The 27,596-nt window shown below is 42.5% G+C and overlaps 1 long non-coding RNA gene across 3 annotated transcripts in view; it reads left to right on the plus strand.

Moving 5' to 3' along the window:
* LOC116147412 (uncharacterized) overlaps nt 1–23,856 on the plus strand; it is a 387,098-nt gene extending 363,242 nt beyond the window's left edge. Inside the window, exons 4-6 of one of the 3 annotated variants that reach the window (XR_010376665.1) lie at nt 18,144–19,468; nt 19,935–21,289; nt 21,787–23,856. This is a non-coding gene — a long non-coding RNA (uncharacterized LOC116147412). The remainder of the gene's footprint in view (nt 1–18,143; nt 19,469–19,934; nt 21,290–21,786) is intronic. The other 2 variants (XR_010376666.1, XR_010376667.1) reach the window with 2 other exon arrangements.
* Nucleotides 23,857–27,596: the final 3,740 nt, after the last annotated feature.

Raw genomic sequence — 27,596 nt, forward strand, 5'->3', positions numbered from 1 at the left:
AACAAAGTATGCAATTAAATCCTTGCAACAATCTTAAGAGATGAGTGGCATTATTGTCTTCCTACTTTAGAAAAGAGAAAACTGGAATACAGGAAGTTTGAGTGATAATGTGTCCAAGTCATCGAGCTAGTAAATGCCACCGTCATTGCCTCGGATTATGTCACAGACGAGAACAATTAAATGGTCTACCTGAGATGCCGCAGCTCCTACGTGGTGGAGATAGAAATGGAATCCATTGTCTCTCGATCATGGTGTTGTAGGAAAACCTCACCAACTTGAGGTCATGTCTGTTTGCCGAATGAGGTTGGCAATCATGACTCCAAGAGAAAAACTTCTTGCCCCTGCTTTTGGAATTTATCTGTAGTTAAAGGGACGAACAAGATGATCAACTTTATGTAAAGAGCTAGGAAATAAAAGTTTGATTTTTTGGAGTAATCAGTTAATTTTCGAATACGGTTTTATTTGGTGATATTTTAAAATGCTCTTAAGCAAAAAAAAGTGGATAAAACTGGTCTCTTGACATCAAATATGGAAGGAATGGTAAAGGCTATTTATTCCCTGCGTGATTGGCATCTCCTGCTTGCTTAGGCAGGATTTATTGCAATGCTCCACCAGGTGGTGCTCTAGTGAAGACCTGGCTCTAAAGCTCTCCAACCCCAAGGCTTTAAGCTTGGAAGAATTTTGAGTAGGTTAAGTGGTTACTCCCGAGAAAGAGTCTGCCAGTCAAAGGGATATGGTTGCCCATTTTGCCAATGGGCACAGCCTACAGACAGAGGAAGGCCCATGAATAGAAATCCTAAGACAAAGGACAGTGGTCTCAGAAAAAGTAAGCCCCCAAGTGTTTTCTAAGGAGATGCTGGGACAGGGGTCTTGGGTAGGTCCTGAGGGACCAGAATGAGAATTTAGAGCTTGTGTCTCTGCCACTAAACTATGAGCCCTTAGGAGAACCGCATGCGTCTCTGGACAGTGTCCTCGTCTGTAAAAGGTGTGTTTGGTGGTAGGCGGGGTGGGAGTTAAGATTACATCAGGGTTCTTCAACAGGGAGTCATAGGCCCAGTTGATGGAGTTTGTGACCCAGCCTCTTGAAGTCTTGTGAAAACTCTGTACACGCATTTTTCTAGAAAGAAGTCCTGTTGCTTTTGATTCTAATCAGAGGCAGTGAGTCCTCTAATGTAAACAACATCCGGATTAGGTGATTTCTAAGGTCTTCTTTAGCTTTAATAGTCTACGATGCTCTAGTTTTTCAGGGAAGGAATCTATGGCTGTCAGGTTAATTGGATTCAGTTCCTGGCCAAGTTCCAGCTGCATCCTTTCTTACGCACTCTCTAATGGTTTTGTTGGGCAGTCACACCTAGGTTCAAGGATGTAACACCCTCTCTGGTCAATCAGGTGACACATCATGTGACTGCCCTGGTTCACGAGGGGGCAGTGGCCGGTACAGATCAGAGGAACTACGAGCGCATCATGCCAGATCCCACAGGAGTTCAGAAGTAGAAGCAGGTGCTAATTAACAGGCTTTGGACGGACAGGATACGCATTTTTCGGGAGTGGGTAAGAATTTCTGGTTAGACAAGCTCCAAATTCCTTGGCCTACTTAGAAGGCAGTGCCAATTCCACCATCAAGGGTGAGATTTTGTCTCCTGATGAGCACCTGCTCCGCCAAGAAGGAAGGCCCAGCAAGGAGGTGGGACCATTATTTTCAGAGACATTTGTCATGTAAATAAAGGCTCCTTCCAAAACCAGCCGCAACCAAGGGAGTGCCACTGTCCCACCTTTCTGGCTCAGAGAAAAGGTATCTCTTAAGTCTTTTTTTTTACAGGAGTAGGTTTGGTGGCTGAGTAATGCAATTATGTAGATTACCAACAGAAACTGACATTTCACGCTGTCCTACAAAGACACGGTTTGTGAAGGGAGGGGCTTGGAGAAGACGTGCAGGGATATTGACTGGGAACCCAGCCAAAGGAGAGCCCCGTTATTGAACAGAAGACACTGTCCACGCGTTGCATCTGCAGGAGAGCTTAGACGTATGGGGATGCTAGGAGTCAAGGTTAGTTCTTGTTGGAGGGAGAAAAATTCCTTCCAGCATATCAAAGAGTGTTCTCCAGAATGTGAGTTGAGTATAAGAAAAGAGGTCCTTCTTTGTGCTCTGGAAGACTAGACTGGATAGCTTTCAGAATGATCTGACCTATTGCCTCGGCCAATGGCTTTCAGCCCTGTCTGCACATTAAAATCAACTTTTGAAAAATTACTGTTGCCTTGAGCCCACCCAAGATCAGTAAATCAGAATCTCTGAGGTGGGGCCTGGGAATTGCTATTTAAAAAAAAAAAAAAAAAAAAAAAAAAAAAAAAAACACTTTAATATGCTACCAAGGTGGAAAACCACTGGCCCAGATCAATCGGGGCAACTATGGGGAATCTATGCCAATAACCCACTCTCAAGCTCACAGAATGTGCTTAACAATTCCAGAATTCTTTGCATTTATTATATTAGGACTTGTGCGCATTGCCTGATACACAGCAGGTGTTCATCATTTATTCAGCTGAGTGATAGTCGGGGGTGAAGTGGGCTGGTGACACCTTCCATCTCAACATCAGTGCTTCAATTTATTCTTTCCTATGGAAAAAATCACCCTTCCTACTTACCTCTCTTTTGCTATTTGAATTTTTCGTCCTTCCTTTCTTGTTCTTTCTGCTGCTTTTTCTCTGTCCTTTCCTTGGTGTGATATATGCTAATTCTGGGAGGTTGGGATGAAAGTAAGAAGCATGGAAGGAAGGAGGAAAGAGAAGAGCAAGAACACTGTCCTAGTGTCCTTGGCTGTCTGTCCAGGGACCGACCAGGGAAGCACCACTCTTCCTCTTCTGCTGTCATGCCCACCTCTAAGAAAAGGAGCATAGCTACGGGTCTCAAGAAAACCGGGCTGAACCCCCCTGAGGCCACTTGCCTGGAGGAGGTGATGACGTTTTCCAGAGAGATGCGAAAAGGGATGGGAATAATGTCGGGCCATGCAAAAGTCTTTTGCTAGAAGGAGCCCTTTTTTGTTTCCCCGCCATGTTGTCAGTGAGTGGGTTTGATCATGAAAGGTCGTGTTGGTGTGAAGAAAGACAGGCTCACTCCAGACCAGGGGAGACGGGCACCCACCCCTCATGCCATGGGAGTGCTCCCCCTGGAGGGTCAAGGCCAACTTGGAGGGAAGAGAAGGAGTTAACTTCTTGGGTTAATTCTAGCTTAAACCTTCAGTAAAGAGGGTGAATGAAATCTTCAAGATTCAGACAAGGGCAAGTTCAGCTCTCCAGTGACCCAAAGACCCTGTAGAAATAGAATGTGTATTTGTCCTTTGTTCCATCGATCCTTCAAGAAAGTTTTCCTTCCTGCATTTCTCACAGCTTATAAGCATGTATTTATTTACTGTCTGCCTCTCCCATCACACTCTTGGTTTTGTGAGGATGGATCTGTGGATATTTGTTTACTGCTGAATTCCCAGTGCCTGGCATACTGGCATGTGGAGGACACTCAAAATTATGTGTTGAATGAATGAATAAAATGGTAAATGAATGAGATGAACCTTGGCTCTTAGCAGCTGATAGGCGATTCGGGGTTTCTTTTATTTTACCATGCTGAAATGCGAGACATGATTAGCTGAACATCTTTTTCTCTCTACCAGGTCCTTTATTACTCTGTATCATTGTATAAACATCCTCACGGCATTTATTGTCTAGACAGGCAGAGAATGTGTGGTAGTAGTTTGTGGTTATCCACAGATTGGTAGATAGATTGCTCAATGCTTTCATTTTTCAAATCGGTCCTTTTCTTCCTTAAGGCAACTTCCCTAATTTGATGAAGAATGTTTGAGTTCTTCTGTATGTGTGATGGGAGGATGGACAGAAAGGACCCAGGTAGGCTAAGTCCTGTGAACTCTCCAGGAACTTATAGTCTAGAAGGGGAGATAATTGACCAGGACACACAGAAAGATATGTCATCTAGACAGCAGTGGCTTCCAAGAGGGCATTTGGGGGAAAAAAATAAGGCAAACAATGTTATGAAACCAGAGAAGGGTCAGCTCCAAAGAAGGAGAGATGCTTTCACCTAGAGAGCAGGTAGAGAGCAGATGGATGAGGAAGCAGAAGCCAGGGAGGTGAGTTAGGGCAAACTCTGCAGTAAACCAGTGATAAAGGTGAAGACCTAACCCGGGCAGGGCGGGGCGGGGCGGGGCGGGGGTGACGAGGCCAGATGACGGTGGAAAGAAAGTGAAGGAAAGAGGATTGAGGACAGATTGGTGATGAGAGGCATTTTCGAGATGATGGAGAAATAGGAGCCCAGAAAGAAGCATCTGGCTGGTGAGAAAGCCAGGGAGAGGGGAGCCGGGAAGTTAAATTAGTAGACTGTAAACAGAGCAGGTGGTCAGCAGCGTTGGAGGTTGGTGACTTTGGCAGAAACAACAGGAATGGTGACATGGGGACAGAAGGCAGATCCTCGGCGAGAGGGGAGTGAAGTGTAGATGGCTTCTAGATATTTCACTAAGAAAAAAGAGACAGCGAGCACGATAGCTAGAGGGAGATGTAGGACCAAGGTAAGACTTTTAAAATGGAAGAGTATTTTTTGTTTGTATGCAGGTTAAGGGAGAAAGAGAAGACAGAGGAGACGGGGTATGTGTTTTACCCCTTTGCGGAGGGTTCCATCCCTAAACACTCTTGTTCTCATCTTCAACGCCTCTTCTCTATGAAGCGCTTTTAGATTCTCCTGCCGAGATGAATCCTAACTTAGGCTGCAAGCCTCAGATAGCTTCTAACCCAATCTGATCTGTCGTTTCCACTTAGCAGTTGAATTACTTTGTCCCTTGGCGCGAGGATCCTTCATCTGGTGTTCACAGAGTCCCCAAGGGGTCCCATAGATAGGATTACACTTTAATATAATTAATTTTCTTTATAATCGCATGTTTTGTTTCATGCTTTTGACAACATTAATCTGAGAAGGGATGTATCATGGCTTCCCTAGTCTGCCAACGAGGTCCATGGCACAAGGATGCTTTCAGTGACAGCCATGACCTGAACTGTGTCTCGAAACTAACACCTTCCCTTTGCCACATTTTGATGACCCATTCACCTCCTCTGTTTCAGGCTGATTGATGAATTGGGGAAATTGATAGATGCGAAATGCCTTATGCTAACAGTTCTTCAAGGATGTATGTGAATCACCTTGAGAAGAAGACAAAAAGAAAGATTCCAAAAACACACTTTTTGAAACCCCACTGCTTATGAGCCTGACTTAGTACACTTAAGAAGACCACGAATTTGCAATTTCATAACCAGCTCCTCAGCTAATTTTGCGGCAGATGGCCTTTGGACCACACAAGGGAATGCACTGCCTACCTTTTCCTTTTTTTTTTTTTTTTTTTTTTTAACGTTTAATATGCTTTAATTCTATCAAACATTTTCAGCAACTTTGGGAAATGCCAAGTTCTCAAAATGGAACCTTTTTCAAATTTTCAAAAGGACTGCTGCCATCTCTAATGTTTACGCACGTGAACAACGCATCCTCAGCTGATACTCATGGGAGTGTCGTGAGAGGCTGATTGTATCAATCACAGAGCAACGTGCAGATCACTGCAAAGGCAAGAGAGGCCTGGTGTATGGGGCCTGGCAGGAGGGAAGGAAAAGGGAGGGGTGTTCTTCGAGACACAGAGTTTTAAACTTTTGAAACTAGCAAGGTTTGTAAATACAGGAAATGAGTTGAAGAGAAGATAATGTACGGTAGGTCATGATGCGACTAGGAAAAAAGCCTTAACAGCACAGTGGACGTGTTTTTCCTGTGAAGGAGTCACAAAAGAGACCAAGAATTTCCTGTAATACCAAACCACCAGGTAGATTATCCAGAGGGTTGCTCAGAATGTCAGGTGATCCTGGGGAACACAGTAAGTTAGGATGTCCTGTGCTGAGGAGAGCTCAGGATTGCAGCGACTGGACAAGGCTGGTTTGAGCTCCCACCAAGGAATGAATTCACCGATCTGACTAATGGTTCCAAGGAACAGTGGACTGACTAATCTTCCGGGTCTGGGAAAACCTGAGTGGAGCTTTCATGTTCCTATCGTTCTGAGTTGGAGAAGGAACTCATCCTTCATCTCCAAGTCAATGGTATGGGCTGCCTTCTATTCCCAGCTCTGTCCAGTTCCTGCAACAAAGCTGTAACAGGATCTTTCAGCACTTTGCAGCTAATTGAGGAATTTTTAAACCAGGTTTAGATATAGAGCTAAAAGGACAGAGGAAGTAAAAGACGTGAGATCTGTCTTCAGCATCTGCACATAAATAAAAGCCCGTATTCCTCTTGGTTCTCCAAACAATGTCTACTTAATGGTGCTCCCTGAGGGTTTTGGTTGATCTGGTAGGTCCTTGAAAGCAACTTTTACATTTATTGAGAATGAAAAAAAAAATAACAAGGGCAGGGTACACTACTTCTCCAGATCCAGCAAAACCATTTTGCTGTAATGACAGTCACTAAGGCACAGCCACCACCAGTTAAATAACATCAGCCAAAAGATGGCAAGACAAAACAGGATACGTTTCTGCACATTTCTCTGATCTAATAAGAGTTCAAAATCATCTTCAAGGTCATCATGTTGACAGGGTTATTTGCCTATTGGACATTGGTTGTAACTTCGTGAATCATTTTTGGATTCTCCTGCTTCCCTGCATGCTTGGGCCAGGAAAGGCTGTGTGTAGAACGTGTCCTTCCTATGTTCTTAGGGCACACAAAGCTCACATTTTAATGACATATTTTTTAAAACAATGGTGAGTAAAGAATACAGTCATAGGGTGCTCTGGCAGACCCTTGATTGCTGCCCAGTAGTTTTGCCTACCCTTCCTTCTTGCTCACAGAAACTTCCCCTTATTATGGATATGGAAAATGCCAGACTCTTGTTTTCTCAGGCTTTCTTGCAGATAGGCTAAGGATATGTGATCATATCCTGGCCAAAGGGGACTGAAGAAGAAGTCTGGTCAGAAGATCTCTGAAGAAAGATTTTCTTTCTTAATAAGAGACTGATGTTTGAGAAGTGATCTCTTGTCTCTCTATTTAGTGGCTTTAACCCCAGTTATTTGAGGATGAGTGCTCATCATTGTGGCAGCCATTTTGTGACAATGAGGGAAAAACCCAGGGAAGTCGATTCAGTGCCCTGATGTGGGTGAGTTACCACTCTAGAAACATCTACCTCTGGGCATCTTATTGAGTTCAATTGGGCATTCTGTAACTTGCCATCAGAATCTTTCTAATGAAGCAATTATATTATGTAGATGTTTAGGGTTGGTTTGCTTTCCTTTACTCAGTCATTCAACAAATGTTAGCTGAGTACCCACCAAAGGTTAGGTGTGGGGCTATCATGCTGAGTGGAATAGATATTGTTTCTGGGCTTCTGGGAATTCCAGTCTAAGAGAGAGACAGAAAGTGATTGGGGACCATCATGCATAATATTTAGCTTGATTTTGCTGGGCGTTTATGCTTAGAGATGGCTTCTGTGAGGAAGTGATGTTTGAGCTGCTATCTGGAGAACAAGGGGGAACCATCCAGGTCAAGAGGGTTTTCTCATTCTACTTTTGCAAATTAATTAGTTTAAAAAATAATCTCCTAAAAGCCCATGAAATCAATGAATGGAGTCAAGGAAAAAAGAAAAGCCATCCACAGTTGTCACCACGGAGACCGTGTAGCTACTGTCTCCGGGATCAGGGCGGGTCAGGCAGGGCCCTTGTGGACCCTTCGGCCAGCCCCTCCCACCCGGAGCCTCCACAAACCTTATTGTGATCATTTTTATAAATAGAAAACATCGTAGTGTTTGTGGTAGCTGAGGTCAGGGACACCAGTTTTCACTTGCTCGTTGTGCTCATTATAAATGATCTAATAAATTATCCCTTTCGGCTAAGAATTTCCATAATTGGTTTCAGCCTGAGGGCCCTTTTTTGTTTGTTTTTCAACATTCAGCCATTTTGATTTATGTGAATGTGAAAATATCTACATTTTTTTTTCTGCTTTTAATCCAATCTACAGAATATTATTTAGCACAAGGAAAACTCCAAAATAGCTGAATCTTTCCACTTATTTAGATTTCACCAAAGAGTCCCCAGGGTAGAATGAAAACCTCTCAGAGCGAGGGTAATTTTACAAAAACTGCTTAGAGCTCAATGGCTATTTCTGTCCTTTCGGAATTCTGTAAACATATGGGGGAAAATCTGTCCACAGTTATGCCGGAGCAGTGCCCGGGCCCTGAATTCTCCTATCGTTTCATTGTTGGGAAGGACTAAAGCCAGAGATTCAACGTCTGTGTTGGAAAGGCCCTTGGAGATTTTGCACCTTTCTGCTTCTGTCTGGGAGGCAAGGTCTCCTGTCCCTTCTTCCTTGAGGAATCACGTTCTTGACTTCCTCTTCCTCCCCCATCTCTCCTCCCCCATCTCTCCTCCCCTCCTTTCCTTCCTTCCTCCCTCCCCCCCCTTCCTCTCTTCCCCCTCTTTCCTTCTCCCCCTCCTATCCTTCCTTGTTTCACTCCCACATATCTGTCTCATGCCCACTAAGCCTGGTATTACATTCTCCTCTGATTGGGAATCACCTTTATGTGTCGCAAGCCCAGAGTACTGGTTTTTAAGTGGTAATAGAATACTTTCTATTCACATCAAAAGGGGTTGTCGTGATTAATGGCAGGAAGGATTCGGGTCTGTGGGTGAGGAAAGGAAAGTCTGCCTTAGTTCTCAAGGACAGGGAGTAGTTCTGAAGTAAAGCATCCTTCCTCATGTGTGCCAGGCTCCTGGGTGACGGTGACTCCAGGACCTCGGTCACTCTTCTCTTTTCTCCAAGGGGACGTCACTGGGCCCTTTGGTGAGACCTCACATTTCTGCTTTTGGTGTTCAAGTGAGTGCATAAATAAATCTTTTGCCGTTTTCTCCAAAGGAGGTCATGCACACAGGAGTACTGCTGTAGAGGTCAAAGGTGAATCCAAAGATCTTCATTCTACGGCTTTAACATGTGTCCTTTCCTCAGAACCATTTAACCTCTAATGAACTGTGAAGTAATATTATTTATGAATACGTATACCAATTTTATGACTGTCACTATCATATTGCATTGTATTTTTAATTAAAAGTGTTACCAATTCAAGGTAAATACCTGAAATATTTTGCAGGTTTTTCAAATGAAATGATAACATATAATTTTTTTTTTTTTTTTTTTTTTTTTTTTTTTTTTTAGTATTATAGGGACTTAAAAAAAAAAAAAAGAAAGTATCTTAAGCTTTTCTTGACCTCTGGGAGACCTTGAGCTTGCCTGTTTAACCCAGGAAAGTATTCTTTCAGTATTGGGAACATAGGCCTCTGAATTATCTGATATCTAAAAATTAGCCATTACCAGGTAAGTATAAAGCCTCACTAAGTCAGGCCTTTCCCAGCTGAATTTAGCAAATTAGTCAGGCCTGTTGGGTAGAATATTTATTGAGGCAAAGTAATTAACATTTCTTCCTCAGTGCATTTCTTTCAATCTTCTTATCATTGAAACTTCAATGCACAGCACAGTACTTAGCTTATAATAGGCACTCAATAACAGTTATTAAAAGGAGAGTTTCAAGTAAGAGAAATATTTCTAGAATTGGCAGTTTTCTTGAACCAAGAGGGACTCAAGGGAAACAAAAGGAATCCCAACTATGTACCTCAAATTTCTGAGTCCTCAAGTTTATTTGCAGTGGTAGAGTGAATGTGGGGCATTTTTGGTTAAAATGCATCTTTTGGTATATGGGCCCACTGTGATTTTAAATGGCTTCATATCGTTTAACAGAAATTACTTATGTCTGCAATGTGCTAGAGGCTTCACAGGAATAAAGCTAGTTTTAAAAAAATATATAGCCTTTTAAGTCAGGGATACTTATCAACATGCTCCCAAATACTTTGTCTAGGAAGAAAAGAAAAAAAAAAAAAAACAAAGAAAACATGCGAAGATATGTTGAAAAGATTATTTGTCAAAAGAAAGGGGATATTATTGGCATAAAATTTAAAACTTGGCAGAGCTTATCTACCCCCAATGTCTACAAGACCTTCAGCTTTAAAACCAGACCCAAGTTGCAGGAGACAAAATCAACATACAGAAATCAGTGATGTTTCTATACACAAACAGCAAACTATTTAAAAAGGAAATCAAGAAAACAACCCCATTTACAATAGCAAAAGCCACAAAAACATACTTAGAAATGCACTCAGCCAAAGAAGTAGAAGACTTGGACACTGAAAATTATAAAACATTGATGAAGGAAATGAAAGAAGACACAGATAAATGGAAAAACATTCCCTGTTCATGGTTTGGAAGAATTAACATTGTTAAAATATCCACACAACCCAAAGTGAACTATAGATTCAGTTCAACCCTATCAGAATCCCACTGGCCTTCTTTATAGCAAATAGAAAAACACATTCTAAAATTCATATGGAACCACAAAAGACTGCAAATAGTCAAAGCAATCTTGAGCAAGAAGAACAAAGCTGGAAACATCACACTTCCCGATTTCAAATTATATTACATCAAAAAAGATGGTGCTGGCATAAAATAGACATATAGGCCAATGGAACGGAATAGGGAGTTCAGAAATAAATCCATCCATTTATGATCAATTGATGTGCAACAAGGCTGCCAAGAACAGACAATAGGAGATGACGGTCATTTCAATAAATGATGCTGGGAAAATTCGATATCAACACACAGAAGAATAAATTTGGACTCCTATCTCACACTGCATACAAAAATAAACTCAAAATGGACTAAAGACTTCAGTATAAGACCTGAAACAGTAAAATTACTAGAAGAAAACACAGAAGAAGCTTCTTGATAGTGGTCTGGGAAATAAATTTTTTTGGATAGGACCCCAAAAGCACAAGTGACAAAAGCAAAAAAGTACAAATGGGATGGCATCAAACTAAAAAGCTCCTATGCAGCAAAGGAACAATGAACAGAGTGAAAAGGCAACTATGGAATGGGAGAAAAATATGTGCAAACCATATATCTGGTAAGGGTGAATATCCAAAATATATAAGGCACTGAACTCAGTAACTAGAGGACAAATAACCTGATTTGAAAATAGGAAAGAATTGATTTTTCGAAGGAAGACATGTGATACACCAACAGACTTGGAAACAGTGCTCCACATCACTGATCATTGAGGAAACACAAGTCAAAACCACAATGAGATAGCACCTCCCACCTGTTAGGATACTATTCTCAAAAAGATAAGGGATCGCAAGAGTTGATGAGAGTGTGGAGAAAAATGAAACCTTTGTATACTGCTGGTGGGAATGTAAATTGGTACAGCCAATTTGGAAAACAGGTTGGAGAAAACAGTATGGAGAATCCTCAAAAAATTAAAAATAGAACTACCATATGATCCAGTATTGAATTCCTTTTCTGGTTTTCTATTCAAAGGAAATGAAATCAGTATCTCAAAGAGATCTCCTCACCTTTACAGTCACTGCAGCATTATCCACAATAACGAAGCTATGGAAACAACCCAAGTGTCATCACGAAGTAAGGGACAAAGAGAATGTGGTATATATAATGGATTATTATCAGCCTTAAAAAAGAAGGAAATCCTTCTATTTGCAACAACATGAATAAACCTGTAGGACACTATGCTAAGTGAAGTAAGCCAGTCACAGACGGACAAATAACACATGATCTCACTTATACGTGGAATTTAAAATAACCATAGAAGCAACAGAGTAGAACTGTTGTGGCCAGGGATTGGTGGATGAGAGAGATGGAATGTGGGTCAAAGGGTACAAAGTTTCAGTTATGCAAGATGAATGAGTTCTGGAGATCTAATGTGCAGCATGGTGGCTCCAGTTAACAATACTATAATAATACTATAATATGCACTTGAAATTTGCTAAGAGGGTGGATCTTAAATGTTCTCACCACACATAACCACATACACAAAGGTAACTATGTGAGATGATGGATCATCTCACATAGTTAATTAGCTTGATTGTAGGGGTCATTTAACAACGTATAGGTATATTAAAACATTCAGGTGTTCATCTTAAATACATATAATTTTATTTGTCAATTATACCTCAATAGGACAAAAAACAAACACAACAGCCACAAAAACAGCCTTAAGGACACATTGACCTGGTAGCTCTTGTATTGAATCCTAGAATATCAAAAACCAACTAAAAATTATTCCTTAAAATTACTACTTGGCTTCTTTGTATAGCTAACTCCCTATTCATAGATGTATGTCTATCCATCTCTTACCTATTTATCTCTGTATCTCTGTATCTATCTCTGTATCTATCTCTGTATCTCTGTATCTATCTATCTATCTATCTATCTATCTATCTATCTATCTATCTGTCTATCTTCCTTTTATCTATCTACCTATCTCCATAATCTATCTATCTAGATAGATAAAAGTGAAACGAAACCAAGAACAATGACATATATGGAAATCTGAAACAAAAAGTAATCTTAAAACAATTCTTCATGTTGGAAAGAATACAATCTAATATTACTTTACTTGTTCATGGTTTTTGATGCATTTATTCCAGAAGTCCCTCCTGTGCAACGGGCCCCGAGTTGTAAGTAATACGAGCGATAGATGTTACTGAGGCCGAGGTATTAGAACAGTGCACAGAGGAAGCAGATTTGGATTCAGGTATTTTATAGGAGTTTCCCTGGAAGGGAGGAAGGGAAACACATTTTAGGTTGAGCAAAGTTGATGAAACCATGAAAGAGCACAAAATTTTCCAAGAACACTGAGAACTTTGGGTAGCCTGAATAGAGGCTAATTTAAATGAAGCAGATTAGAGAAGATACTGCCAAAACAGTTTGACATCAGATTTTGAAAGACCCAGTCTAGGCTAAGGAATTTGGAATTTTTTTTTTTTTGGATCATTCCAATTATAAGCTCCCTACGTGGCTGTCTTTTCACTGTCGAATCCACAGTGACCATCATACGGCACTGCATGTCGTATTTTGCAACAAACAAGATAAATATTGGTTGGCTGTATAAACATAGATATTTTTAGAAAGAGGAGTGACAGGATCAGATCTTTTTTTTTTTTTTTTAGTTAGACAAGAAGAAAAAATTTCAGGGATCATTTATTGCACAAGTGGGAGCAACTCTCAAACCACCATGATGGAAGTTGGGAGATGGATACCCCAGCTTCCTCATACTTAGCAGTGGCGCTGAACCCCAGTCACTCACAGCGGTAACACAGCCCCACAACAATACCTTGTGTTGGTTTTCTTCCTTTTCTGTTTCACTCCGTCGCTTCCTCATGAGTGTTTCCCGGGATTACCTTGCAAATAAGCCACCCAAACTCATCGCATTATCTCACGTTCTGCTTTGGAGAGAATCCAGTCCAAGGCAGAGTCAGATGGTCATAGTAATAGTTGACACAGAAATTGTCAGGGTCGCAACTAAAGCAGTGACCTTGGAAAATGTGGAGGGCAGAATTACCCCCATAATCCCTCCAAATCCACGTGCCTTGGTGTACACCCACCTTCTCCCAGGTATTCAATCAAGCATTTATCTCAGTGTTGCTCTGAAGGGATTCTGCAGAAATAATTAAGGTCCCAAATTGGCTGACTTTAAGAAAGGGAGACTGTCTCGAGTGAGCCTGACTTAATCAGCTGAGTCATAAAAAGGGACTGGCGTCTTCCTAGTGAGAGAGAGTCCAAGTGTGAGAGGAGTTTGATATAGGGGGATTCTCCGCTGCTGGCTTTGAAGATGAAGCATGAAGCGTGGGCCTCAAATTGTTGAGAGCAAGCCCCCAGCTGACCACCACCAGGAAAATGGGATCTCAGTTCCATAACCACAAAGAACGAGATTCTGTCATCAACCTGAAAGAATCTGGAGACAGATACCTGCCCAGAGCCTTCAGATGAGAACGCAGCTGGTGAAACCCTACCCAGAGGACTCAGCTAACCCATTCCTGGACTTCTTACCAAGGAAAATTGTGACATAATAAACTGGGGTATTTTAAACTGCTGATTTTTGGGTAATTGGTCATGCAATCATAGAAAACTAGTACCAAATGAAAAGGTGTTAGATTTAATCCACAGGCAGACGTCAAGTGTTAAAATCGCTAGGATTTGGTGACTGAGTGTGTGAAATAGTTGAAAGAAATATAAGAATAACTGTAAGGTTCCAGCTTGGATTCACGATGAGGCCATGAATGGACTAGAAAATGTCCAAAGATGAATCTTTTCAGAGTATTAATTTTTTTTTCTTGAGTTCGCCATTTTGGGGATGAAGATGTCCAATAAACAGCTGAAAAATGTAATCCAGAGCTCAGGAAGGATTCTGGGTCCGAAGGAATAAACATTAGGAAGTCACTGACACGCGCTGAATGTCGAAGCCACAGGGCTTCCGGGTGAGAGAACTTAAGTGTCTGGTGTCAAGATGACCTTCACCAGTCAGCTTCTCTGATTTTTGGTATTGAAGCTTTCTTAAACAAGGAAGAACACAGAGTACTTATGGCAATGGGAATACGTTAGATAATGTGTTATGTTAATATTGCATTTCATCTTATTTACAGTACAATAATTTTTAGTATTTTGGTTTGGGAAGTTGGACGTGGATGGCAGGTGAATGGCGCTAAAACCACTACTCCCCAAATCTGGGCCTGTGTCAGATGCTACTAAATCCATCTGGTCATTTTCTCCTCAGAACTAGTACCTTTTTCAACCCAGTGGCCCCAGCACTGTAATTTACTGTAGAACACACATTTGCCGTTCAGGGTTCGTTTCAAAGCTCTAACCATTTAATAAGAGATCTATTGAATTGAAAAGAGTTTGTGTCTTAAGATTTTGTTTCTTTGCATTTTTTTTTCGTACAAATGATGTTTTCCTATCTGTCTTCATAATACTGAAAGATACTGGTTGGCCTCTGTTAAGAACTCATTAAGAGGCAGGGAGGGTATAGCTCAGTGGTAGAACACATGCTTAGCATGCACTAGGTCCTGGATTAAAATAAAAAAATAACTAATAATAAATAAATAGACCTAATGACCCCCCCAAAAAATAAATACAAAAAAAAGAACTTATTAAGATGCCGAGAAGTGGTTCTGGCAGCCTATAGACTGGGTAACAAACATTGCAAAGCTGAAATTTTAGTGTTAGGAAAAAAAGTATTATAAGGATTTCACTCAGTCCTTCAAATGAAACTGAAGGTGATTGACGTTGTGTTCACAAGTCATGAAGTTCAGAGATTTATAATTTCTAGTTCCTGTCCCGGGAGCTGGGGATGGTGCTTTGCAGTTCCAAGAATGATGGCAGAAAGTTGAGAGCTGATGTAAATGCACAGAAATTGATCTTTTTCCAACACATGGTTAAGCATTGCACAAAGTCAAGCGTATTAATCGTTCACGTGTTGTCCCATTCTGCCACATCATCTTAAAAGACACTGAAAACTCTTGAACGCTGCTTGAGACACAATTTATACGCCCCGGCCAAAAAAAAAAAAAAAACAAAAAACAACTTAGGCCACTTCGTTCCTGGATCACAGGGTGTTAACATATTAGTCAACCCATAAAAGCTCCCACTGATTTATACAGAGTTGTATCATTGCATCACAGGCTGAGGGGCGTAAATTGTTTTTGGAGAAATATAGGACTCTGTCTTCAGGATTGTGACCCATGAGTCATAGCCAGGATTCCCAAAGCCGAGGCCAGTGGGGACATGGAAGAACTTGGCTTAGACACAGGGATATGACTCATTAGAAAAGATGAACTGGTTTTGAAAAATAACAAGAACCACCTTCTGTTCTCTGCCTACCTACCTTCTTCCTATAACCACCCCTCCACACACACACACACAAGCAACCTGGGATATTTGGAGGTGGTTATGAGATCCATAAACTTATCATTATCTTATTATTTCCTTTTAGAGATCTTGGTCCATTTTGCTCTAAGAAGTGATGGTCAGAATTAATCTTTGAGTAACAGATTGACAACATGATATTGGCTCTACTTTAAAAACAAATCACTTGCCAAATTTGTACACTAAATTGAGTAAAATTGTGATGGATTCATACGATATGATATCCAGACCCAACTTCTTAATCATTTAAAGGATGCTGATTAGCCATTTTTGAAACTCATTAACAAAAAATCCAAAGTAATTGCTGACTTCCTACAATAAAGGCAGTGATGGGTGACCCACAGGCAGAGTGACATCTCAAGTACGGGCAGTGGTGGCCGTCAGGTCATATTCCCATGTGCATGCAAGGAGAAGCTTGCAGTCTCTGAAAAGCTATGGCGTCTGTGATTGGGCCAAAGGGAACGGCACTATGATTTCAGGCCACCAGAACTCTTATTTTTTGTGATTTTCAAAAATTAAGTTGAAAATAATTTTCATAGTATCTTTGAAATGTAGTCTTTTAATATTAATCAGTGTCTTTGCTGAATTTCGTTTCAAATGGACCTGAGAAACCGTAATTCCCAATATCAACGACTTCCCATTTCTTTCTTCCATTTTTGAATTTAAGGACTAAAAATGTCACAGCACAAAAAGAATGGAAAAACCTAGTCTGCAGGAAAGATAAGAATGCACACGGACATATCTGACATTCTGGAAGCTAGTTTAAATCTCCTCTCCTCTTGGTTGGGTGGGGAGCTAGACTCAGAAAAAAAGCCCAGCCACACCCACGCCCCCTGCTGGCAGGGGCCTCCCTCTGCCCTGTTCCCACCCTGACCCCTGCCACGCTCACGCTGCCTCCAGCAGCCTCGGGGGGAGGCATCTGCTTGCTTTGCTTCCCAGGGAGAGGGTCCACTTTCCTTCCCTCCTGCAGCACCTTCTTCTCCATACAGCTTTTAAGCCCATCTCTCAGATTTTCCTTCTCTACCTGCAAGGTCCTAATTCATATGCCCCCACTGCCTTGCCTGAATGACTGCCTTTCTACTCCCAGAAACCAGGAGCGTAGGTTACAAAGTAAATATGAGAGAGTCTTCCTTGTTTTAAGCTGTAAGTGACTTTACATTGCCTTCAGCATAGCCTTTGAGTCCTTAGATGACCGACCTCTCCAGCCATACTGGCCTTCAGATGTTTCCTCAGAAGCCGGGTCCTACCACAGGGCCTTTGTACGTGCCTCTTCCTCTCTGAGCCTGCAGACCAGCCGTGTTCTCCGCCAACAGCTCTCACAGAGCTTGCAGCGCTTACCACAATGAGGATACAATGTTATGTGCCTCCTTCATAGCTGGACTGGGAGCAGATGTGAGCATAGAAAGAGCTTATCTGTGTTCCCAGGGCCTGGTACAGAGTCTGCCACAGAGTAGGTGCTCAATAATTACCTGCTGAGTGCTTCCTAGAAATGTATCAATTGTTTTCTGATTGTTAGATTTGCTTATTTGAACATTTCCAGCAAAGTGGTTGCATATATAATATCTGTCTATCTGTCTGTCTATCTGTCTACTTTGCATTTCACTTGGTTCATAAATTATTTCTTCCCTACTTCACGGCCTTTGCACACTCTGCCTCTTCCACCAAACCAACTCTGCTCTAGCTCTCCAGGCTAAGCTAAAGAGTTTCAGAAATTGTAAGTTTTTCCCCAGGGCTTCTATAGACCTTCACATGTGCATCGGCAAGGGCCCTTTGGACCTTCAATAAATTATTTGTTGGATAGATGGGTGGATGGATGGATGGGTGGGTGGGTGGGTGGATGACTGGATGGGTGGATGGGTCGGATGGATGGATGGCAGGCAGATAGATGTACTGACAGATGTTGCTCTGTAGTTGTGGACAATTTCCTTAGCCTGTTTATTTCTCAACTGTTTCCCCTGTTTGTGAATGAGTAGTTAAATCCCTCACTCTCCAGGGAAGCTGTCAGGCAAAGCGTCCATGGGAGCCCACAAAATAACTGAAACAAGAAGAACTATCAGCAGACGCCTCTATCCTCAGGACAGTTTTGAGGAGGATGAATTACCTTGTTTCTTAATACTTAACAGGGTCCTTAAGGAAACACTCTATGAATAAAATTCCACTACAAGATCGCCACGTCAGACTCCTGGTTACTGCTGTGTACAATTCTCTAACTATAACTTCCCTTTGAATTGGTGTATTTTAAGCATGATTAGAAACAGATCTCACTCCCTCTCTTCTTCTGATTATAATGCCTCTCCTCCAGCAGACACCCGTATCGCCAGAGAGACACTGAGAACCTCAGCTTCTTCTCTTGGGCTTCCCCGCTGTGACTCGGGAGGAAATCTGACTTGCAAGAGAGTCCTGGGCCTCCCCGCTTCCTCTCCTCTGGTTTCCAAGGTAGCAGACCCTGGGCTCCCTTCAGCCCGGGCTCCCCCAGTCAGTCCCACTTGGCATTCCCCGGTTTCTAAGTGAGGTTACAGATACACATGGAGCCCAGAACTCATTGCTTTTTTGGAAAGGGCAAAATAAGAGAGGGGATTTTCCATATTCACATTTTTCCACAGAAATGTATTCATAAGCTTTAAACTTGCCCAAGCTATGTTAATGTATGTGGTTGGCTTCTGTGCCAATTTTCATTGTGAATAATATGCTAAATAAAAGGGTTCTTGTCTTCCCGCTCCCTCCCCACCTCCCATAATTTTAAGTTCATAAGCCCATTTTGTAAGTGAATCGGGTCTTAGGAGAGAATCAGAAACTGTGTTGTTCTTTTAGCTGCTAGCTGCTCACAGTGTTTGCTTTAAACCCTTGATAGGAACGCGGGCCTGTGACAGCAGCGGCCGGGGTAAACAGATGACTTTATATATAATGCTTTTTACAAGGTGGTTCAGTTCATTTCTAACCTTGGTCTTGGCGTCATGGAATGAGCCAGGGAAATTCCACCCCTTAACCCTACCCTGCATCTCCTCCCTTCAAGGGCAAGAAAATGTCCATTTGCCTGTGGTTTCCCAGCCCTTTCCCTCAGTCGAGCCTGCATAGTGCCGTACCCCCAAATAGCAGGGAACCCCAGTCATGTCAGCAGGTGGTATAATTTTCATAGTAGTATTTTAACCAAGGGACTGAACGCACACAATAAAAGTTGCAACCTTTATGAGCCGGGAGCTGGCGTGTCCTGGCATGTCCTGGCTGTCAAGTTTCAGTGCGTTTTGGTTCGAATGTTCCCTGCCTGTGTTTATTCCTGGTCACACCACACCTCCTGGGACCGTCTTTGTGGCTTTGCTCAGCTGCTGACTCAAGTTTCAGAAGACATGGGGGAGAGTGGGGGACGTTGGCAAGATTCTGGCCTGAAGAAACGGCCCCAGTGGCTCCACGCTTCTGAGACATTGAAACCGCCCATCCCTCACTATCCTTGGAAGGTTCCACAAAGCCAACTCGCCAAGAATGTGTAGGTTTTTGGGGGTGTTAACGTGAGCGGCACAGTGAGGACCCAGAGCCCTGAAACCAAGGAGAAAACGTGACCTTTCTATCAGAGAAGCCTGGATCCCAATTCCAGTCCTCCAAGGACCTAGCGAGCTCCTTGCTGTGGGACTTGGGGTAAGTTCTTAGCCCCTGAAGATTTCATCCACAAAACAGCAGTGACAGTGGTCTCCATCTTAGAAGGTTGTATAAAGATTATATGAGAAAATTAAAGCACAACACACAGTCCATGGCTGGGTAATGGCAAGATAAAATATTGTTAATTATAACTATTAGCTGCAATCTTGTTATTATCACTATTAGCTCTTATGAATGTTATTTGCAATAAGTAATTAATTATAATTAATTCATCAATACAAAATAAAGTAGTATGGATGTTAAAATGAGCCCACATTAATAAGTATAATCTATATTGAATTATTAATCAGTGATATTATTACTAATAATGTTAATAATATAGTATTGCTTGTTTATTTTAATAGTAAATAATATTTATATTTACTGTATTATATTTTACATTAAAATATATTTATATTTAATAATAACAATAGATATTTGGATTATCTGGTGTTTGATCTTGCAGAACCTCTTTTTCTTCCTCTGGAAAATGAAGATATTAGCTATGAACGTTGGGAAAAGACCCTGCTTCATAGTTTTTATGTGAAGAAGAAGAAACGGCTTTGCGCGGCACTGGCCCAGCAGCTTGTGACAAAGGATCGCTGTTTCAGATGCGAGGTCTGTGTGTCCTTCTCAGGCCCCGTATGAAGAGAGACATCCTTTGCTTGTCAGCAAGAACGGCTACCTTGTTCCAGCCTGTGGAAACATGGTACTTCCAAGGCTGCCTAAGTGGATGGCAGGTTGCGGGCCTGGGGACACACAGGGGCCAGCCCAGTCTCCAGGAGAAGACGGACCCTTATCCTTGGATGTCCCAATCCAGGCCTGGTGCCATGGATTCCCCCCCAGCAGACCAGGGGACAGTCTGTTGCAGCAAGTCCTAGGAGGAGTGGCCCGGATGCTGAGTGCACCTAGGATGGGGGGCTCCTCTCTCTGTCACCTTCCTTAGCCCCCTCCTGCCTCGAGGAGAGGTGCAGGTGGAAAGTGGCAGCCTGGATCTTCTCGCAGGCTTGTAGGGGCCGGGCTGGCCTCTCCGTGGTTTACCTGTTCCTTTAATCCAGGTACATGGTCTCTGACACTCTGGTGAAGCCTCTGAGCTCCTTCCTGAGGAAAGTTTTAAATTTGTAAAATACAGTTTGGGGGATTCCAAAGGAAACTAATTAGATATCAAAACATTTTTTTCAATTGTGACATAGTAACAGATGTATTTCTGAAGTAGTCTATTACAGCAAGATCTAGCAGAGGGCCTAAAAACGATCATATTTTGAAGTAAGTGATGACTGAAAATGTCATGATGAGATATCTCTGTGATAGAAAAATATCTGCGATTTCTTTTAGGGCAAAGCATGTCTCCTGCGAAGCCTGCCTTGGTTTGTTGCCTACATTCAGTGCCACGGGAAGGGCTCTGTTCCATTCAGAGAGTGGTACAGACAAGGTGGAATTTTCTCCCTGTCCAGGTCCACAGACCCCATGACGGAAGCCCTGCTTCAGCCCACCTTGCTTAGCTGACCCCCTCGTCTCTGTGCCCTTGGAGGCCCTGGTCCCAGCTTCTCATTGTCTTGCCTCCTCGTTTTCACCATCATCTCCAGTGCCACCTCCACGTGCTTGTTCACTGACCTTCCTGCAGTACCGTCACTCTGGTCCCATCAGATCCGTTTTTCCAATCCCAGGGTTTGACGTCAGAGCCTACCTTCCATGGCAGCCACTTAAAGAAAGCTGGGCTGATTTCTAAAGCTGCGTCTGCACCAGAATCCTGTGACGGACATGCTGGCTAAGGTCCAGATTTGTGTCTTGGCGCCCTCAATCTGAGCTGCTGGGTGTAAGGTGGGTATACTCTATACCTAATTCGATATTTTAAAGAATTCCCTAAATGCCCTAAGGCAAGCGCTCCTTGAACAAAATGGTACTTCTGCTAAGGAACAAGACTTTTTCGGTTTGAACGCTATTATTTTATTTTTCTGCACTCTGACTAGAAGGCAAATGGACAGCCAGTGGGTAGTGTTAGGATTTATAAACAGGGATGCAGCTGTGAAAGTGTGGAAGGAAGGAAGGGAGGAAGAAGAGAAGGAGAGGAAGAGAGTGAGAGTGAGCGAGAGAAAGAGGAGGAGAGAGGAAGGAGGGAAGGAAGGGAGGAAGAAAGAAGAAAGAAGGGAGGGAGGGAGGAAAGAAAGAAGGAAGAGAAATATGTCTTAAATGGCATTAAACCTATGGAGAAAGAAATTTTTATCAGCAGAATCCAAAGATAACTATAGAATCAACAAGAAGGATGGAGTGATTTCGAAACTGAACAAATATTTATTATGTGCTTACTGTATTCCAAGGCAGGGGTTGCAAACTCAAAGCACATCCAGGAACCAGGCAAGGAGGTGCCGATATAAAAGACTCAGGGCCCCCTCGGTCTTATTTACCCGCTTTGAAGTACGCAGTTCTGCCGTGTAAGAAAAACAACGGGATGAGTGTAACAACTCCTGTCATCGAAACTGAGGTCACAGTGGCCGAGATAGTGACTCTGCAGAATCCGTGTCCATTGGGTACGTTCCCAACTGCGAGCTCCTAGGTCAGCGACCTCACTCCTCGTTTTGGGCACACCTGGTGTCCATCTGCCATATCCTCCAATTTTTCAAGAAACTTGGAAATGTTATGGGAAATCTCTTTATGACTGTATGTTGGAAACTGTTCCGGTTACTATTTCTGCACAACAAATTAACTTAAAACTTACCCGCTCACAAACAACCATTTTATTATTCTCATGGATTCTTTGGCTCGCAATTCACAGGCAAAGTGGGCTTGTCTTGTTTCGGCTCCACCATGTCTGAAGCCTCAGCTGGGAGGACTCGAAGGCTGGGGGCTGGAATCATCGAAAGGGCCATTTATTCATGTCTAGTTCTTGGGCTGGGAAGACTGAGTGAGCCAAACTGCTACTTGGATCAACCATGTGTCGCTTCCCCATGTGGCCCGACTTCCTCACATCATGGCAGCCCCAGAGGTGTGGGACTTCTCCCCGGCAGAGCGTCAAGCACCAGCATTCCTACAGACAAGGAGAAGGCTGCGTGGCCTTTTATGACCTGGTCTTAGACATCATACAGCATCGCTTCAGCTGTACTATTGCTGGTCAAAGCAGTCAAAAGCCCACCAGAGTCAAGGCTTTGCCTTTTAATGGGGTACATTCTAAAAAAAACACATGGCCAGGAAATAGTGTTGCAATCATCTTTGAAAAATATAACCTGTTGCAGTAGCTAATTCAAAACTTTATTTTTTAAAATGAATTGAACACTGTGTGTACAACTCCGTAAAAATTGTGTCTGTAGGCTAGACATTGCAGGGGCCACAAGTTTTGGATTTCTGCTTTGAGGGTATAAGAATTCAGAGATGATTATTTGGCTTCTCTCCTTCAGGAACACAATCTAGTATTGTGGATTTTAGAATTTCTATGGATTACGTATTCACATTTTTGTGTCCTTGTTGGAGCTGGAGGGGGTTGTTCAGGGTGTGCTGAGATGGTATATCAGAATATCTGGGAACATGGGTCCCCCATTCCCAGCCCCAGGAGGCTTATGCTGTACCCCAAGGAGGAACACTGGCATTTTTTAAAACGCTTTTGCAGTTCAGGACCCTGAGCTTCCTCCCACCCCACCCTCCACCATTGAGAAGCGCTATTTAGAACAGACTTCTACATTGCAATCAGTGGGTATGAATTCAGAGATCATCCCTACAAGATGTCATCTAAATTCTTTGTTTGCTTGTAAACATGTTAGCTTTAGACCCAGGGTAACCCATTCTTCTCTCCCTCCATTCCTCATGATCAGGTCTTTCTAAATATGTTTGGATATTGTACCACCCCACTGTTCACAGGAGCACTATTTACAACAGCCAAGACATGGAAACAGACTAAATGTCCATCAACAGATGACTGGATAAAGAAAATGTGGTATATTTATACAATGGAATACTCTTCAGCCATAAAAAACAACAACATAATGCCATTTGCAGCAACATGGATGTCCCTGGAGAATGTCATTCTAAGTGAAGTAAGCCAGAAAGAGAAAGAAAAATACCATATTGATATCGCTCGTATGTGGAATCTTAAAAAAGAAAGAAAGAAGAAAGAAAGAAAAAGACAAATGAACATAAATACGAAACAGAAACAGACTCATAGACATAGAATACAAACTTGTGGTTGCCAAGGTAGAGGGGTTGGGAAGGGACAGAAGGGGAGTTCAAAATTTGTAGATACTGACAGGCATATGTAGAATAGATAAACAAGATTGTACTGTACAATATACAAGATCTTGTGGTAGCTCACAGCAAAAAAAATGTGACAATGAATAAATGTATGTTCATGTATAATTGAAAAACTGTGCTCTACAATGGAATTTGACACAACATTGTAAAATGACTATAACTTAATAAAAAATGTTTAAAAATTTTTAAAAATAAATATGTTTGGAAATTGACATGAGGATTTAAAAGAAAAAACCTAAAAAGTATCCAATGACTTGGGTATGGACATGAGCTTTACTGTTTTATTATTATTCCTATTCATAGAAATGATAACCTAGAAAAATTCTAGAGGACTTATTTCTCGTCTCTTGCTCCCCAGCCTCCATGTGTGTGGAAGGATGGAGCTAAAAGTCTCTCCTTCTTCTTACTTAATAAGGGATCATTTGCTCTGATAAATACTGCTTCCTGTTATTTCATTTGCAACCTATTCTCCGACTCACATAATGTGCCTTTACGAGGTCTGTTCATTCCACACGGTGATTCAGAGGGTTATACCTGGAATATACCAGGAATTCTGTGCCCTTCACCATCCTGTGCTCCAGGGTGTGGTACGTCGGGGAGGTTCGAGTTTCTTGTCCAAATGTTAATTGTGTAAACAAGGTGGCAGCCCCAGGAGCCCAGTCCCAGGCCCCTCCGCGTTGGCACGGGTCCAGGGAGGTGTGTGAGCATAGCCTCTGTCTGAGCTCACCTTTGCAGGTAATGGGGCAGGTATGTGGCATTAAAGAGTAGCAAGGCCGGCAAGGGTTGGTAATTGTTTAACTCTTCCAGTGGCACACCTCTGAGTACATGGACCACACCTGCAGACCTGGCAGGACGTGCCGTGCATGACTGGACGGAGGCGCTGGCTACACTCGGAGCCAAGGAATGGGTTTAGGCGGGAGCCCCGGGCTGACAGGGAGCCCGGCCCCTGGCCCTGCTTGAAACCTCTGGACTCAAGTTACCTGTGCTCGAGGGAGGTAGCTGCTCATTAGCTCGGTGAAATTAACCAGTTGTGTCACCTTTTCGCACCTCCGTTTCCTCATCTGTACAGTCAGGGGTTTGAGCACATGAGCCGTCAGATAGCTTTCAGCTCTGACTGCCCTAGCGCTGTGATTCTCAAACCAGAGGAATCATCAGAATCACTCTGCAGACCTGATAAAACACAAATTGCTGGGCCCCACCCCAAGAGTTACTGATTCAGAAAGTCTGGGGTGGGGCCCAAGATTTGCATGTCTACTAAGTTCCCAGGAATGGCTAAGCGGCTGGTTTGGGGACCGCGCTTGGAGAACCACTGTTGCGTCTATGATTTCTGCTCTGCTCTGGGGATCTTCCTGGGCCACCATCCATAGCTTCCTTGTGGTCTGATGAGGACTCCTTTGCTCCAGGAATGAATGAGGTTTTGTTTTCTGAATTTTCCCCACCCTTTGCTGTGGTTTCTCCCACCAGGTTGACCATCTTTGGAACGCCAAAGTTTGAAATGAGAAAATAAAGTGAGACATGGCTCATGTGGTCAGGCCAAGATGCTGTATTTCACCCAGCTCTGTGTCATGTGGCTTGCCTAGTACTGTTTCTTAAGCACAAGAAACACTGGAGAAGTGTTTGTTGAGTGGCAAACGTGCTTCGTGGAAGGGAAGAGATTTAGAATAGTTTTAAAAAGAGGTATATCTGCACGTTACAGTCGTCAATGTCAAGGGGTCTCTGATGCAGATCATGCAGGGGCCAGACTGGCAACACAACAGCATGAACCTGTTGTACGTAAGGCAGTGGGGATGGTGATGAGGGCAAGTGTCCTCTTCTCTTCAAGGTTTTGTTGGCAAAATAAGAGCTTTTCAGCTACCAGCCTGCAGTCTCTAACTGCCTTTTCAGTTCTCCCATGCTGTAGGGACAAGAAGGAGGAGGAAGAGTGATTGAACATTCACTGGGCTTATTATTCAACTTACATTCCTTAGTTTTTGTTGTTTATAATCTAATTTGAAATACTTCCAGCATGAACAATGGGACATATTCTTGGGAGTTAATTTTTGTCTAAACTCTAGGAGTTTGTGGTATGTTGTTTTTAAAACAGCTCCCAATGAGTGCCACCTCCTGGAATTCACACCTTTGTGTAAAACCTTACCTTTCAGTGTGGGCTGAGCCAAGTGACTTGCTTCCAACACGTGGAATATGGGAAAGTGATGGGAGTCACTTCTGAGATGAGATTATAAAAGCATTGTGATCTCCATCTTGCTTTCACTCTCTCTCTCTTTGGTGTTTTGTCCATGCTGACTGTGCTCAGGGGGCAGGAGGGATCCACACGGCAGACACTAGCTAACTGCGAGCAGGAACTGAGGCCACACCCTCTACATCAAGCTTAGAAGTAGATCCTTCCCCTGTCAAGCCTTCCAGTGAGACCATAAATGAAGCCAATACCTTGATCACAGCCTTTTAAGAGACCCTGAGGCAAAGGAATATCAGTTGAGTCATACCAAGATTCCTGAGCCACAAAAACTGAAATAATAAATATGTTTGGCTTTAAGCTGCTAAGTTTTGAGGTAATTTTTTACACAACATGAGATAAACTACACAAAGCTATTTGCTCACATGGAATGTTTCTTAGGGTAGTCAGCATTTGGAAAACTCAAATCATAAGACCGTGTTCAGTGGTGTCCAGGAGCCAGCTTAAACCATTTTATGAGAGCTGGTCCTACGCATCTTTTTCTAACTGCATTCAGGGATGTCATGGTAATAACTTAAAATCATTATGGCGGCAGTATTTTTTCAATGTCAATCAACAAACACCGCCATGTTGAGTTGCGGTTTACTAGCATTCCACTGTACTTCAAAAGCCCTTCTATAAGCTCTGAAATGCTCTTTGTTTTTAGTGACCATCAGAAGCCTGGGACATTAGCACAATGGCTTTCAGAGTTGGTTTCTCATTAGTGGATTTGGGGTTGTACCTGCCGTGTGAGTTGTGGGGGAGATGCTCTTACCCCCTTGCACGAACAGGGTGGATGAGTCCAAGAGTCCACACACCTTTGAATAAAATCTTCAGCTTAGGAATTTGAAGTGGCCCTGACGCTAGCTGTCTATAGAAGGATTTTGTTAGTTGGCCTGAATTCTGCGACTGGAATATTTTTTTATCTGTTTCAAGTGAACCTTCTGGCCAACGCTCTGTAGAAATATCCAGCAGAACAAAGAACTAAGTCAAGAATTCCTACCACTTGGTACCTGCTTGCAAATAGATATTTGTAGTGGGGGCAAATTTCTCTCTGAGAATTGCTTTTATTGTTATATAGTAACTGGTGGGGAGGTTTAGGGGGAGGTGGCCTCACTTATTCCTAATTATTGAAAGCTATCCATATTAGTAAAAAAGGATGAGTCATTGTGAAAGATCCAGTTGACTTAGGTCAGTTTGAGGTATCAGTCATCAATAGCATTCATAACACACAGATACTGCTATAAATCTTTATTTTACAGTTGAGGAATTCGGAGTATAGGCATGGTGGTCATCTGAGTTTTTGAAACCTACACATGCCCAAACTCAAGGGCTGCAAATCACCTCTGATCCCAAAGTCATGCCTCTCCAACAGAGTCCATCTTTTCCCTCCTTCAGTGTTATAGTCTAGAAAGCTTAGAGGGGAAATTCTGGGAAAGGAAACTCCACAGCCTTGAAGTTCAGTCTTCCCTGATAGGAAATTCTCACTAACCTTGAACTTCAGGGTCATCTACCGTGGTTTAACATCAGTTTTTCGTTTCCAGTTAAAAGAGCCACTTTGTTCACTGTCTTTTGTATATCATGTACTTAAAACATCTCACCTCCCCATTGTTGCTCCCTGAAAAACTGATTCCCCAAAATAACCAGTCTTCCGAATCCAGATGCCATCAGTTCTCC

The sequence above is a fragment of the Camelus dromedarius genome, chromosome 18 (genome assembly GCF_036321535.1).
Source record: "Camelus dromedarius isolate mCamDro1 chromosome 18, mCamDro1.pat, whole genome shotgun sequence".
NCBI classification, from domain to species: domain Eukaryota; kingdom Metazoa; phylum Chordata; class Mammalia; order Artiodactyla; family Camelidae; genus Camelus; species Camelus dromedarius.